This window comes from Rutidosis leptorrhynchoides, chromosome 3 (genome assembly GCF_046630445.1).
Source record: "Rutidosis leptorrhynchoides isolate AG116_Rl617_1_P2 chromosome 3, CSIRO_AGI_Rlap_v1, whole genome shotgun sequence".
NCBI lineage: Eukaryota > Viridiplantae > Streptophyta > Magnoliopsida > Asterales > Asteraceae > Rutidosis > Rutidosis leptorrhynchoides.
The window spans coordinates 487,268,985-487,286,719 of record NC_092335.1 but is presented as its reverse complement, the minus strand read 5'-3'; positions in this window follow the sequence as shown (position 1 = coordinate 487,286,719).

Sequence of the window (17,735 nt, the reverse complement as noted above, 5' to 3'; positions counted from 1 at the left end):
ATTATTATCATTATGGTTAGGATTATTAATATGAAAATAATACAAGTTACCATTATTTTAGTATTAGTATAACTTTTGTAACTATTAATATAATTAGTATTATTGTTAAACAAAAGTATCGTTAATAACAATATCATTATTATTATTATTAATATTATCGTTTTAGTAAAGTTATTATTAATATTAGTAGTAAATCAGTAATATCAAAACTATCATTTTTAGACAAATAAATATTTTGTACATAAAACATATTATTTACATATATATTAATATTCTATATATAAATTCTATTAACATTATATATATAAATACCTACATACAACAAATTAAGTGTTTTTATTTATTTATTTATAAAACTAAATATATATAGATATCAACATAACTATATTAATCACTTTAATTATATATACAAAATAAAAATATACAACATAAGATTTAAGATATAAAATAAAGTTTATATATATATTTTTAAAATAAAATTTAGTATAAATCTTATATAACTACAAAATATATATAGATAACATATTAATAAATGAAATTCCGAGATTTCAATTATATGTTTTAATATATATAATTGATATAGGTTCGTGAATCCGAGGCCAACCCTGCATTGTTCAGTTGTTCAATATAGTCATATGTATTTTTACTACAAAATACATTAGGTGAGTTTCATTTGCTCCCTTTTTAAATGCTTTTGTAATATATATTTTTGGGACTGAGAATACATGCGCTGCTTTTATAAATGTTTTACGAAATGGACACAAGTAATCGAAACTACATTCTATGGTTGGATTATCTAATTGAATATGCCCTTTTTATATAGTCTGGTAATCTAAGAATTAGGGAACAGAAACCCTAATTGACGCGAACTCTAAAGATAGATCTATCGGGCCCAACAAGCCCCATCCAAAGTACCGGATGCTTTAGTACTTCGAAATTTATATCATGTCCGAAGGAGAATCCCGGAATGATGGGGATATTCTTATATGCATATTTTGAATGTCGGTTACCAGGTGTTCAATCCATATGAATGATATTTTTGTCTCTATGCATGGGACGTATGTTTATGAGAAATGGAAACCTGAAATCTTGTGGTCTATTAAAATTATGAAATGATTATTTATGTTAAACTAATGAACTCACCAACCTTTTGGTTGACACTTGAAAGCATGTTTATTCTCAGGTATAAAAGAATCATTCCGCTGTGCATTTGCTCATTTTAAAGACAGTACTTGGAGTAGATCATCGCAATGGAACCAGTTGTTGGTGACTTCGTCCAGATGGATTAGGACGGGTCCTTTCAATATATACATTCATTTAATAAAGTAAAATCATATAATATGTAAGTCATAACGGTTTCCAATTTAACTTACAGCTTAATCGTGAATCGCAGGGTTAAGCCTAATGGATATTCAAACGCATGAAATCATTTAAATGCAACATATTCATTTGCTTATCATGTCGTCGACCATTAAATATCATAAAAGCTAATTCGTTAACATATCAAGATGCACGAAGAATTATTGTAAAGCATGCATCGAAAAATTAAGTAGGAACCTCCACTAACTTTAGTCTAGCTACTATTAATTGGCACTTTACTCTCACATGTAGGTTACTTTACCATATATTCAGAATACCGTTAACAAGAAAAGATTTCTTAAATCAAGGTGAACCTCATAACAGAGACCCGTAATCATATCATAATGTATCTGGTAATTCAATCATTTAAAGATTATCTTTTAATCCCGACGATAAATATATTAAACATATATTGAAATAAATACGTTCATGTAAAGTATTATACATCTAATACTTTGTTAAGTCATAAAATAGATTTCATAACTTATTTTCAATTCAACCAAACTGTTTAATGTTTTATTAGTGTTTCTAAATTTAATATACACACATATATATACATAAATATCTATTTATACATAATTAATTCGTGAATTGTCGAGAGCCGTCGAAGGGTAATTGAATATATGAACATAGTTCCAAAATTTTAAAGACTCAACATTACAGACTTTGCTTATCGTGTCGAAAATATATAAAGATTAAGTTTAAATTTGGTCGGAAACTTCCGGGTCGTCACAACACAAGAACCTGATGGATGGGGACATACATATATTAATCAACCCTCTGACTTATATGCATTTATAGATAATGGGAACACCCCTGTTTACAACTTCATGTATGGTACTCTGATCTATTTAACACTAAATATCTAATAAAAGTTTGTCTTCTATATCTTGGTCTTCAAAACTATTAAATGTGTAAATGGGTAGTTAGTTGGACAAAAGCTTTTTCATGGCAAGGAATTTTAAGTCCTGCCATTGGATGATTGAAACTAAATTCTTCCTCCGACTTCCGTAACAAATCTTGCAACAATGGTTGGTCCAAAATAAGATAATGGAACCACAAACCGTTTTCATTGAATTTCTCCAACGTACACCGCCAAATATCCTTTTAGGACCTCTCGTTGCTGCTTGTTTTTCGGGATAATGGAACCATAAACCGTTTCCATTGAATTTATGTAACAAGCCAACCCAATATACAATCGAATACGCGTAATAATTTTTTTTTTTATGTCACAAGGGTGCGCCACGCGCACCACCTCAGGGTGCGCGGCGCGCACAGGCCAAATCAGCTTCTGTCCGAAATTGTCGTTTTTTAAATAAAGATCTTCCACTTCCCGAGGTATTTAGATGGAACGCTTTTCACAACATGTTCCAATATGTAAAACTAACACATTTCAATGATAAAATAAGTTTTACGAATCCGGGCCCACATATGGCCGAAATACGAGTTTCGTACAAAATTTCAACTGAATTAGTTTAAATTCCAAACGACACTAGAGCATGATGTTTGGGGGTTAAACTACCCAAATCTCGGTTAAACTTTAAAAGCTAACACATCCAAAAATGTCCCCTATCAAAACAAAGCAGGATCTCTAATCCAAACGAATGCCCTTACCCTTATCCACACCGGAGCCTATAAAAAGGTAAACAACGAGAGGGTAAGCAAAGCTTAGTGAATGCAATAATTATACATACACATATATAACCTACTTACTTGCAAACACTTACACAATACCACATACAAACTAGCAATTCGACAACTATGCAAACATTATGCATATACCAATATCCGCAATCATAATAAGCTAGCGATTCCAAAAGCATATAGTTCACAATTAAATATGCTAATAAAAAATTCACACAACCATGGTTAACCAATCGAACAAGGGAACGGTACTTGAAAGACCGTCGGAGTTCATAACATCAATTAGTATTACTTAATCACTGCGTAATCACTAATCCCTCGGGTGATGTCTTGAACACCGCGACTAACTCACCCCCATGACAATGTGGTGTCTTGAACACCGCGACGATTCTACATGTCAATCAAAACAATGAGTGGTGTCTTGAACACTGCGAAAATTCCACTCCCATGACAATGTGGTGTCTTAAACACCGCGACAATACCACACGTCAATCAATCCAATGAGTGGTGTCTTAAACACCGCGACAATACTACTCGTTACGTAGAATGTGGTGTATTAAACACTGCGACAATACCACATTCATACTACACAAATAAGAACATTATATATGCACACGCATAATTATTCCACTCACCTTAACGATTCGGTGACAGTTTTATACTTTCGTGAGCTTGAAAGCAAAGTACCTAATACAATAAGTACTCGATCAACACACAAACTAGTTGGACTAAATACCAACAACTTACACATGTGCATTTAATGACTTAATGCATTAAATGCCCCATTTTCACCAAACCGTACACTAAATGTCAAGACCACCACATATCACTAAAAGCTAGTGATTAAGGTCCAACAACACTAACTAATACATAATTAGGGTATTTCATACCCATCTTTCTCAATTAGGTCAATTATTACCCATTTGACCACTTTAAGGTCTACACACCCATTTAATAAACATCTAGGTGTGCTAGTAATTAACTAAACAGTTTAGGCTCATAAACTCCAATTAACACTTTGAAACCCTAGGTTAGTCATTCTTGAGTCCTCATGGCTCAATCTTACCCAAGAATACCTAAAATCACCAAATATGGGTTTTATGTTCTTCATTTACACTAACCCTAACCCATACATAAATCAAAGTAAGGAAATCAAAGTTAGAACATACCACTACAACCGAAGCATAGATAGAGAGGAGTTAAACAACTTTATAACTCGAGCTAAGACTCAAAACTAGCTCTTTCTTCCTTTGCTTGAGCTTTCTCACACAAGAATCTCACTCTCTCTCTAAAATTGAAGTGGATAGGATAAGGTTGTTGGAATTGGAGTGAATGACACCCCAAGATCTAATCTACTGGCCTTAACTCGTCCACAAGTGAAATTAACAAAAAGCCCTTCAAAATATCTGATTAAAAAGGAACTGAATCCGGCTACAGTGAAGAGTGCGCCACGCGCACCCCTATATGTGCGCTGAGCGCACCAAGCTCAGATCATTCTCTGACTTCTATTTAAATACACAAGGTTACCCACACTTCATGTACTCTATATACATCTCTGTTCAATAAATATTAGGGTCTTAAAATTTCTTCAACTTAAATTGTTGTGAAGGTTACTTCTATTTGTTATTATACTTAAGTGACAGCAAAATGTTTATCATTTATGTAAAAGGACGAATATGCCCACACATGTGTGGCACATGTGAGGGGTTAACCATTAATATTTGACTGCGGTTAGCTAGGGGTATCAACCACGCAGATTACACAAAACCTAGGTACTAAATACGCAAGAAAAAAAGTTTAGGTGTTGTCATGATAATGTAAACAAACCACATGTACCAACGGCGTAATTTTTTCTATTAGAATCAAACTTTTGACCAAGTAATTTTGATTTAAAAAACCACGTGATTGAAAGCATGTTTTCATCACCGGTCTTTTCACGCAAAAGGGCAAGTTCACTATTAGTAAGCTTTCGCAACTAATCGACCAAAAACTATTTGGCATACCAAATGAGTTGAACGTGGGAAGATGGTTAGCTTGTATACCGCTACTGGTGAGTGATAGTTCTCCAAATGAACATATATTTAGGCACAATATCCTTCCAATATGTAAAGCTTTTAGTTGTAATTGTTCTATTTTTATGTAATATTCGTTTAAATAAATAAGTGCGAAGACAAAAGAAGAAAATGACGATTTAAAGACGCAAATGACCAAAAAGCTCAAATGTACAAGATATAATTCAAGTGGTTCCATTTATTCATAAGAAACGTCTAAAAATTACAAGAGTACGAGCCGCGGAACGCAAAATACAAAATATCTCCGCATACGAAAGGACGTTTGAAAATCCGGAACCGGGACCTGGAGCTAAAATTACAAGTCAACTATTGAAAGGACCCGTTCATATACATTATAAACAATTCACAATAGTTGATTACATCGCGAGGTATTTGACCTCTATATGATACGTTTTACAAACATTGCATTCGTTTTTAAAAGACAAACTTTCTTTACATCAAAAATTGATGGCATGCATACCATTTCATATTACATCCAACTATAATTGACTTAATATTAATCTTGATGAACTCAACGACTCGAATGCAACGTCTTTCAAAGTATGTCTTGAATGACTCCAAGTAATATCCTTAAAATGAGCTAATGCACAGAGAAAGATTTCTTTAATACCTGAGAATAAACATGCTTTAAAGTGTCAACCAAAAGGTTGGTGAGTTCATTAGTTTATCATAATCCATCATTTCCGTAATAGTAATAGACCACAAGATTTCTGTTTCTATAAATATCCGTACACTCGCAAGTGTATAAAAGTATTCTATAAGTTGTAGGCACCCGGTAACAAGCCTTAACGTTCATGTTTTACCCTCTGAAGTACACCAGATCAGGTGTGTTTAAAATAACCTCGAAGTACTAAAGCATCCCTGTAACGACCCGGAAATTTCGACCAAATTTAAACCTTAAACTTTATATGTTTCCGACACGATAAGCAAAAATCTGTAATGTTGAGTCTAAAAAAAAAAAAATTTTAAAATATATATTCGAATAATCAGATATCCTTCGGCCGTTCTCGACGATTCATGAACAATTGTTTGTAAATAAATAGGCATACCTATACTTTGAAGTTATAAAATATAATATAAATATTAGAATTTAAAAATATAAAGATAAGATATAAAATAATTTAATATAATTTAAAAGGATGCTATATATGAGTATTATAATGTTGTATTAGGTATTCAATAAAAGTTATTATATAACATACAGTTATATTACATAATCAATAACATGTAATTCTATTATATTAAATTTGATTATAAAATGGTGTTATTAATATTATTACTTTAAATATATAATTGTTGTATTGTTACTAATATTATTATTATCATTACTAATACTAGAATTATTATAATTAGTATTATTATTATTATTATTATTATTAGTATTATTATTGTATTTCTAATATATAAAGATGAAATTGGATATATATATATATATATAATTTTGTTATATTTGTTATTATAAATAAAATTCTGTTTACTCTTTGACAAATATGACATACATGTGTATATGCATCGACCTTTATCCATCATTATCAACCACTCAGTATCCTAAAGTTATTTACTACTGCTCATGATTAACTTTGGCATTGAATTTTTAGCACCATCGAATCTTTACATGTGATAAAAGTTTTACTATAACTTAATTAATTGATATAAGATACTGTACGTTTTGTTTGTTTCCACCATTAAACTCGTTTATATACACATGAGTCCTAACATATATCCATCCATCACCAAATGCAACCAACAAATTCACAATTTATATGCTCATACTGGTTGTCTTCTGATTACCCTTCGGTCGACACCCACTACCTGCAAAACTAAACGAAACCATCACCAAACCATTTCAGGCTGTTGCTACTTCTCTTTATCTGTTTCCTCGCTGTAAATCACCAACAAACGCCATGGTATGCTTCTGTTTCTGCCCGTTTGTTTCCTGCTGCTGTGACAGCCTTCACCGCCACCACAACACCCTCAACAGCTGAATATCTCCTAAGTTGCTGTTACTGTATCAAACATAACCCAAAAACCCAAAACACCCACACCTATATATTTTTTTTTTGTTCAATTAAACTCGCTCAAGAATCCCGATATAGACACATCATTAAATCATCTACGCTGCTTATATGTTTGTCTGTTTTGGTAGAGTAAAACGCAAACCCAAATCACCCCAACAACAGAAAAATCTACTGCCATGTTAATTCTGTTTCAGTTATGAACCTTTGAAACCTACCCACAATATCTCTCATCTTCTTCCTCTTTTCGGTTCACAGATACTAACCACACCAATTTACGAGCCATTATCATTATTTGCAGCTGCTATTCGATGTCTGTTTATAGCCGAGAACAACAACACCATTTATCATCTTCATCAAATCCACCACTACCTCTCTTTTGTTCTTATTTCTTGCTAGTTCTATTTCCTACTCGATAGACATCTTAAAACTACCATTAAGAAAACCCTATCTTTCTGTTTGAAGCTGCTATATCCTTTATTCTATTCGGCCAACAGAAAAAGAAATAGAAAAGTCGACACCCTAATTGGAAGGATGATGACAAATAAAATAATAAAGAGCTGTAAAGGGATGAGCTGTAAAGATGAAACTAGGCGTGTATGTTTTGTCTCTGCTCGAACTATCTTTTTTTTATCTGTCGGCTGTGAACTCCCTTTTATGAACCGAAACCCTTGATGGGCTTTAACTTGAAAACACTAAAATGATTTTTGGTTTGGGCCGTGTGTGTTTGTTTGGTTTCTTGGGCCGTGACCTTGTTGGACTAAGTATTGGATTGGGTTCTAGTTAGTTTTTCACTTGGGCAGAATCATAATTAGAAACTGATATGATTGTGATTAAGTCATGTGGACGAGGTTGTGAACAAGTTAATGTTGATTAGATGATAACATGATGAAGGAGACTAACTAATATTAGATAATTCGATGAGGAAGATGAAACCGTGACAAGATGTAATCGTGATTATGATTATAGAGGATGATATAGATAATTGATGATGTTAATGAAAATGATGATGACAAATGTGAAATCATTATGAGAAAGAAGATGAGTACAGAAATAATGTAAAATTAACTTAAGGTATAAAATATAACAGAGAGGTAATGAACGAATGGTTAAAGGTGTTTATTGGTGAACGGGAGTTCGTGGGTTCGAGTCCGTGCTAGGGCAGTTAAATCTCTTTTTAAAGCTTATCCTTGTGAGTAGTTTTCTTCTTCTTAATATTATTATTATTAGAAATATCATTAGAAATATTATTCGCAGTATCACTATTATTAATATTATAATTTTATTAAAATTATCAATTTATATAAAAATTATCAATTCAAGCATTATTATTATTATCATTAATGTTAGTATTATTAACATTTTATAATTATTATTATTATTATTATTATTATTATTATTATTATTATTATTATTATTATTTTTATTAAATTTATCATTATTATTATTATCAATACTGTAGTATTACTATAACTAACATTTTAACAAAGAAATAATATTTTTATAAAAATATATTTAATACATAAAACATAACCTATATTGATATTTTTATATTAAGTATTTAAATTAATTATAGTTAATTAATTAATGAAACACATAATTCAATAACATTATAAATATATCACTAATAATAATATATATAATTTGTTCGACTAAAATATGTGTGTTAATATATATATATAATTGATATAGGTTCGTGAATCTGAGGCCAACCCTATAGTTGATCAAAGATGTTATATGTATTTTTACTACAAAATACATTAGGTGAGTATATAGTCCCACTTTTAAACTCTAAATATTTCGGGATGAGAATACATGTATTTTATGTTTTACGTTATGGACACAAGTAACTGAAAAATATATTCTACGTTGAGTTGTACCACTGGCATACTTCCCTGTAGCTTGGTAACTAATATTTACAGCGGTATTGTAAACGCGAATCCTGTTGATAGATCTATCGGGCCTGACAACCCCAACCGGACTGGACGACCAGTATTCAACGGTTGCACAGTACTTCGTTTCGTGACTACACTTGGTACAGTGTAGTAAGATTTCATATTAAAGGGAATATGCGACGTGATTAATTGTTAAGTATGGTTACCAAGTGCTCAACCACTTAGAATATTTTTATTAAAATGTTTACATATGAAATCTTTTGGTCCATAGTTATAACGCTGCTAGCAACAAACCTATATATCTCACCAACTTTATGTTGACGTTTTAAAGCATGTTATTCTCAGGTACAAATTATGTCTTCCGCTGTGCATTTGCTCATGTTAAGGACCTTACTCGGAGTCGATCATCGCAATGGAACCAAATGTTGATGACTTCGTCCAGATGGATTGGGTCGGGTCATCTCATGTGGTATCAGAGCGTTGGTCTTAGTGAACCAGGCCTTGCATTAGTGTGTCTGACTAGTAGTTGTTAGGATACAGTAGTGAGTCTGGACTTCGACCGTGTCTGCCTGTCAAAAAGTTTTGCTTATCATTCTAGTCGGAAATCATCTGCTTATCATCCCTAGGGAATTTCCTGCTTATCATTCATAAGTCTAGATACGTCTTACTGCATTTAGTGCATCGATAGTGTATAGACAAGATTCATATCTTAGCATATCTGTAGACTTGCCTGATATATGCCGTAAATTCCTCTGTAGTCTACGAATTACATATAGATATTCAATATAGTTATAATATCATCCGATATCCGAAAATCATTTCATGTCGAAGATCACTTCCATCCACTAAATTGCCCTTTTCAACCTGAAGCGCTTACTGGCGAACCTGTTCGAGAAACCATTTTCTCTCCCCTTTTTCCGAGTATCCCATCACGATTACATACTATCCCATAGTTCGAATCTTATTCATTCACTCGCTTCAACCATCAATCATTCCGTAGTACTAGAAGAAGTTAACGAACTACGCGCTCGTGTGACGACTTTGGAGAACCTGGTGCGAAGGTTACGAACACCAGCAGCAGCACCAGCAGCATAATCAGTACCACCATCATCGACGTCGACAGTACCCTTATCATCTCTAAACCATAACCACGCCGTAACTCTCAATATCACAATCTGTACCTCGAATATCAACATTACACGCCTCAATATCACCATCTGTACTTCGAGTATGAACTTCGTTCTACACATTGATCTACATCGGCTATCTTCGCTTTACGTATCATTCTACCTCATTTTTCCTCGTTCGACATGGTGAATATGTAATTTCTAAAGTTTTAGAGATTATGTAATCTAGTATTAACGGTAAATCAGATGAGTTTTTGACTCAATAAATCCATGATTACATCCGATGAAAATATATATGCAAGTATATTTTCAAAAAGATTGTAATTAAAAATTATTTTGTACAAACTGTTAATGATGAAAATATTTTAACGGGTGGGTAGTACCCGAGGAATATTTAGAATTCACATTAATAAGTTACATGGTACATTCTCCGAATCTGATTCAACGGTCATTTACTATCCTACTTACAACCACCGATATATGTATCCGTTCACCTCAGAATAAACAATTCCATTCAAATTTCATATTTGGATTTTGACCTATCAGAATCCAACGAGTGGCATAATGAAGAAAACATTGGATATAATAAAATTTGTTAGAAACAAACGAATTAACTAATTGAAATTCTGTTAAGATTCCACGCTAACTGTTCCTAGCTAACTATTCCCAGCTAACATTTAATTTATCGCAATTTACATTCTCGCAATTTTATTTATTGTTATTTAATTTCCGCACTTTACATGATTTATTTATTTTACGTACTTTAAATAACGAGACACGTATGCAAGGTTTCGACTTATCATATCGACCCATCTATATATATATTTCGGAACAACCGTAGACACTCTATATGTGAAGGTGGGAGTTGGCTATACAGGGTCGGAGTTGATTCCAAAATATATATATACTTTTAGTTGTGATCGACACCAAGACCGGTACACGGGTCACGATACGTATAAAGTAAATCGAATATTATATATATCTAATTTATATATGAATCTATTGAACCATTGGACAATCGGACTATTAGACTGCTAACTTTAGACAATTAAAATGAGTTAAAATGTTGACTATAACATATGAAACTAAACGATTCTTCAAGTTTGCCACTTGAATTTATCCTAAACCTCATTTGTACCTCGACAATTACAATTCGCGTTCAAATCTTTTATGATTCTTGGAAACACCTCGATCGAGAAGTTCAACCAGCCACACCTCGTCTATGGAAGAAGGATTTGTGCATACAGTGATGCACCTGAAAGATTTTCGAACTCTAAGTTATAGTTAAAACGTATCCGCATCGAATTCCTTATCATTCATTAGCAAAAACAACCCTACAATTTCTTTTTCAAGAAGCTAATTTTGTCACAGCTCCACTTCAACTTCTCAGTAAGACTACTCCTACTATAACCTCGATATTTATACCTTGTCCTTTCGCCATTGTTACCGGAAAATCTTTTATATTTCACAACATTATCAACAGATGTACCAGCAACTAGTTATCTCTTTGGCAAAATCTGCAATTAGTATTTTGAAAATCTCGTAGAAATTCTCCCAGTTATACCGAAAACATTTATCCCTAAGAATTACATATTTCGAATGTGAAGTTTCTGAAAAACACCCTGGACTATGAAGTAGTTCTTGAAATGCTGATGAAGCAGCAAAAACCGTAAACGACCTTAATAGTCATAATTTTACGATGAAGTACAGTGTGTTGAAAAAGTTTAGAAAAAAAGAAGGGTTGAAATTGGAAAACAAATTGAGCAAAGTATGAAGGAAACCGTGAACAAATCATGAAAACTAAACTCGACTTCAAAGGATTCAAATGAATCAGTATCTGTTGAAATCGTTAGTAAAAACTCTACTCCTTATTCTAAATCTTTTCGAATGGTATTCTTCATCAACATTTTATCTTATAAATTATAAGATATTTTCATATCTTCCGTTATGCATATTCTTCAAATTTTTGGAGATATTATTCCCATCTGAAATCATTTATCATTTCGTAACATCTGCGTTACAATATAAAATAAACTGTGTTAGTTTCTAAGATCTAAAACCTTCGAGTTTAAAATAAGAATGTTCTGAAGTAGTGTTGGGAACTGATGCATGAATTAGTATAATATAATGAAACTTGATCAACTTCATTATATTACAGTAAGTCATGTTAAGTTTCTAATGGGATGTGATGATACACAGTACCGTCATCATGTGCCATGTTACACGGCTCTTACATTCTATCCAATCTCCAAACATATCAAGAACATATCATCTTGATAGTTCTATCTTTCTGGATATTCTGGTAATTTGACAAATCAAAATCATGCCACTTCCATTTCTTTCTAAGAGCATCAGCTATGTTCATTCTGAAATTTCATATCTATGAATTTCGGACCACTGCTCGCTTGACTCGAGGACGGGAAGATATAAAATCCGATAACAACCTTGAAACTACAAACCGTGTATATCAATACGTATTGCAACGTAAAGACATGGGAGAACTAGAAACACCATGAACACAAGAGTATAGTAGGAGTAAATAGATTCTTCTGGTGGTAGATGAAATAGAAGAATAATAGATGTGAAAATTTAGAGTATACCAAGGATTAGAATGGGATGGAGCATATTGACGAATGTCTTAAAGTAGGAATTAAGGAGAAAGAATAGAAGATGTGAATTGTGAAAAATAAGGAAACGAAGAAGTGGATTTATAGTGAAATATCCGACAGAGAAATCAAAACAGATTGCCACATTAAATCAAAGAAGATTCTGAACCCTAAAGAGCCAAATCTTATTACGTAAAATTTTCTTAGAATCCCTTAAATTCCGGAAATCAATTCTCCTCACGACATCGGTTTAAAACAATTCAATATTTACTCATTTCACTCTTTTGTGATAGCTTCACTCGTGCGCTTCACATGATCGAATCCTTTTTATCCATAGCTTCCAATAATGATAAAACTCTATTATTATCTCATATTCGTCATAAAAACATTCCTATTGTTATTTATGACAACCTCTACCAAATTTCGGGGACGAAATTTCTTTAACGAGTGGGTACTGTAACGACCCGGAAATTTCGACCAAATTTAAACCTTAAACTTTATATGTTTCCGACACGATAAGCAAAAATCTGTAATGTTGAGTCTAAAAAAAAAAAAAATTTAAAATATATATTCGAATAATCAGATATCCTTCGGCCGTTCTCGACGATTCACGAACAATTGTTTGTAAATAAATAGGCATACCTATACTTTGAAGTTATAAAATATAATATAAATATTAGAATTTAAAAATATAAAGATAAGATATAAAATAATTTAATATAATTTAAAAGGATGCTATATATGAGTATTATAATGTTGTATTAGGTATTCAATAAAAGTTATTATATAACATACAGTTATATTACATAATCAATAACATGTAATTCTATTATATTAAATTTGATTATAAAATGGTGTTATTAATATTATTACTTTAAATATATAATTATTGTATTGTTACTAATATTATTATTATCATTACTAATACTAGAATTATTATAATTAGTATTATTATTATTATTATTAGTATTATTATTGTATTTCTAATATATAAAGATGAAATTGGATATATATATATATATATATATATATAATTTTGTTATATTTGTTATTATAAATAAAATTCTGTTTACTCTTTGACAAATATGACATACATGTGTATATGCATCGACCTTTATCCATCATTATCAACCACTCAGTATCCTAAAGTTATTTACTACTGCTCATGATTAACTTTGGCATTGAATTTTTAGCACCATCGAATCTTTACATGTGATAAAAGTTTTACTATAACTTAATTAATTGATATAAGATACTGTACGTTTTGTTTGTTTCCACCATTAAACTCGTTTATATACACATGAGTCCTAACATATATCCATCCATCACCAAATGCAACCAACAAATTCACAATTTATATGCTCATACTGGTTGTCTTCTGATTACCCTTCGGTCGACACCCACTACCTGCAAAACTAAACGAAACCATCACCAAACCATTTCAGGCTGTTGCTACTTCTCTTTATCTGTTTCCTCGCTGTAAATCACCAACAAACGCCATGGTATGCTTCTATTTCTGCCCGTTTGTTTCCTGCTGCTGTGATAGCCTTCACCGCCACCACAACACCCTCAACAGCTGAATATCTCCTAAGTTGCTGCTACTGTATCAAACATAACCCAAAAACCCAAAACACCCACACCTATATTTTTTTTTTTTGTTCAATTAAACTCGCTCAAGAATCCCGATATAGACACATCATTAAATCATCTACGCTGCTTATATGTTTGTCTGTTTTGGTAGAGTAAAACGCAAACCCAAATCACCCCAACAACAGAAAAATCTACTGCCATGTTAATTCTGTTTCAGTTATGAACCTTTGAAACCTACCCACAATATCTCTCATCTTCTTCCTCTTTTCGGTTCACAGATACTAACCACACCAATTTACGAGCCATTATCATTATTTGCAGCTGCTATTCGATGTCTGTTTATAGCCGAGAACAACAACACCATTTATCATCTTCATCAAATCCACCACTACCTCTCTTTTGTTCTTCTTTCTTGCTAGTTCTATTTCCTACTCGATAGACATCTTAAAACTACCATTAAGAAAACCCTATCTTTCTGTTTGAAGCTGCTATATCCTTTATTCTATTCGGCCAACAGAAAAAGAAATAGAAAAGTCGACACCCTAATTGGAAGGATGATGACAAATAAAATAATAAAGAGCTGTAAAGGGATGAGCTGTAAAGATGAAACTAGGCGTGTATGTTTTGTCTCTGCTCGAACTATCTTTTTTTTATCTGTCGGCTGTGAACTCCCTTTTATGAACCGAAACCCTTGATGTGCTTTAACTTGAAAACACTAAAATGATTTTTGGTTTGGGCCGTGTGTGTTTGTTTGGTTTCTTGGGCCGTGACCTTGTTGGACTAAGTATTGGATCGAGTTCTAGTTAGTTTTTCACTTGGGCAGAATCATAATTAGAAACTGATATGATTGTGATTAAGTCATGTGGACGAGGTTGTGAACAAGTTAATGTTGATTAGATGATAACATGATGAAGGAGACTAACTAATATTAGATAATTCGATGAGGAAGATGAAACCGTGACAAGATGTAATCGTGATTATGATTATAGAGGATGATATAGATAATTGATGATGTTAATGAAAATGATGATGACAAATGTGAAATCATTATGAGAAAGAAGATGAGTACAGAAATAATGTAAAATTAACTTAAGGTATAAAATATAACAGAGAGGTAATGAACGAATGGTTAAAGGTGTTTATTGGTGAACGGGAGTTCGTGGGTTCGAGTCCGTGCTAGGGCAGTTAAATCTCTTTTTAAAGCTTATCCTTGTGAGTAGTTTTCTTCTTCTTAATATTATTATTATTAGAAATATCATTAGAAATATTATTCGCAGTATCACTATTATTAATATTATAATTTTATTAAAATTATCAATTTATATAAAAATTATCAATTCAAGTATTATTATTATTATCATTAATGTTAGTATTATTAACATTTTATAATTATTATTATTATTATTATTATTATTATTATTATTATTATTATTATTATTATTATTATTATTATTATTTTTATTAAATTTATCATTATTATTATTATCAATACTGTAGTATTACTATAACTAACATTTTAACAAAGAAATAATATTTTTATAAAAATATATTTAATACATAAAACATAACCTATATTGATATTTTTATATTAAGTATTTAAATTAATTATAGTTAATTAATTAATGAAACACATAATTCAATAACATTATAAATATATCACTAATAATAATATATATAATTTGTTCGACTAAAATATGTGTGTTAATATATATATATAATTGATATAGGTTCGTGAATCCGAGGCCAACCCTATAGTTGATCAAAGATGTTATATGTATTTTTACTACAAAATACATTAGGTGAGTATATAGTCCCACTTTTAAACTCTAAATATTTCGGGATGAGAGTACATGTATTTTATGTTTTACGTTATGGACACAAGTAACTGAAAAATATATTCTACGTTGAGTTGTACCACTGGCATACTTCCCTGTAGCTTGGTAACTAATATTTACAGCGGTATTGTAAACGCGAATCCTGTTGATAGATCTATCGGGCCTGACAACCCCAACCGGACTGGACGACCAGTATTCAACGGTTGCACAGTACTTCGTTTCGTGACTACACTTGGTACAGTGTAGTAAGATTTCATATTAAAGGGAATATGCGACGTGATTAATTGTTAAGTATGGTTACCAAGTGCTCAACCACTTAGAATATTTTTATTAAAATGTTTACATATGAAATCTTGTGGTCCATAGTTATAACGCTGCTAGCAACAAACCTATATATCTCACCAACTTTATGTTGACGTTTTAAAGCATGTTATTCTCAGGTACAAATTATGTCTTCCGCTGTGCATTTGCTCATGTTAAGGACCTTACTCGGAGTCGATCATCGCAATGGAACCAAATGTTGATGACTTCGTCCAGATGGATTGGGTCGGGTCGTCTCAATCCCATAGTCAGGATGGGGTTTGTCAGACCCAATAGATCTATCTTTAGGATTCGCGCCTACCGTACATAGACAAGTAGTTTAATGTTACCAAGCTAAGGGTATATTTCTGGTTTAAACCCACATAGAATTAGTTTTAGTACTTGTGCCTATTTCATAAAACATTTATAAAAACAGCGCATGTATTCTCAGTCACAAAAATATATATAAAAGGGAGCAAATGAAACTCACAATACTGTATTTCGTAGCAATTATGTATATGACGGCACTGAACAAGTGCAGGGTTTGTCTCGGATTCACGAACCTATATTAAGTATATATATTTATATGTTGGTCAATATCTGTGTAACAATTTAGGTCAAGTCGCAGTGTATCACAATCCTAATGCTCGAGACCGACATGCAAAAGTCAACAAAAGTCAACTTGACCAAAAATGACTTCCAAAATCTATACATGTTTATTATATAACTTATATATAGTAGTTTTATATATTTAAATATATTTATCAGATCTTATTATACTAAATAATACAAGTCATTTATTAATAAATAAAAATTTATATTAAAATTCATATATGATAAAAATATACTTTTATATATCTCAAGTAATAAAATTTATAAAATTCACTTAATATCATAAAAATATAGTGGTATGTATTATTAATATAATTACATTACGTGTGGTAAAAATATCTTTGTACGCATATTTATTTGATAAAATAATATTGATAATAATGATAATGATAAAAATAATAAAATGATAGTTTCAATAAAAATATTAATTTTTAGTAATAAAGATAATTTTAGCAATAACATCAACTGATAACAGTTATAATAATCATTTTAATAATAATATTAAAATTAATGATAATTCAGTTGACCATATCTTTTAATCCATTCATCGAAACCACACGATTTCTAAATAAAAAGTTATTAATTTTTTTCTTCATCTTTTCAACGACATGCATATCATATAACTTATCTCAGTAGCATATGTATCAAATTCGTGATTTATCATAAACTATTTAATGACG